Source organism: Arachis duranensis, chromosome 10 (genome assembly GCF_000817695.3).
Source record: "Arachis duranensis cultivar V14167 chromosome 10, aradu.V14167.gnm2.J7QH, whole genome shotgun sequence".
Classification (NCBI taxonomy): Eukaryota; Viridiplantae; Streptophyta; class Magnoliopsida; order Fabales; family Fabaceae; genus Arachis; species Arachis duranensis.
Genome location: NC_029781.3, coordinates 58121781 through 58122442, shown reverse-complemented (window position 1 = coordinate 58122442; position 662 = coordinate 58121781).

Genomic DNA, 662 nt, shown 5'->3' with positions numbered 1-662 from the left:
GCCTGACTGAGATTTACAAGGTGACCATAGCTTGCTTCATACCAACAATCTCTGTGGGATCGACCCTTACTCACGTAAGGTTTATTACTTGGACGACCCAGTACACTTGCTGGTTAGTTGAACGGAGTTGTGAGTTCAAATAAAGACAATTATTGAATAAATCCATACAAGTACAAAGAATAGTGATCACAATTTCGTCCACCAAGTTTTTGGCGCCGTTGCCGGGGATTGTTCGAGTATGGACAACTGACGGTTCATCTTGTTGCTCAGATTAGGTAATTTTCTTTTCAAAAATCTTTTTCAAAATTTTTCTTTTCTTTTTCGTTTTTTTTAAACCTTTATTTTCGAAAAAAATTAATAGAAATACAAAAACAAATTAGAAAATCATAAAAATCAAAAAAATATTTTGTGTTTCTTGTTTGAGTCTTGTATTAATTTTTAAGTTTGGTGTCAATTGCATGCTTTTAAAATTTTTCTTGCATTTTTTCGAAAATTTCATGCATTCATAATGTTCATCATGATCTTCAAAGTGTTCTTGGTGTTCATCTTGACATTCATAGCATTCTTGCATGCATTCATTGTTTTGATCTAAAAATTTCATGCATTGAATATTTTTGTTGTTTTTCTCTTTCATAATTAAAAATTCAAAAAAATCAAAACAA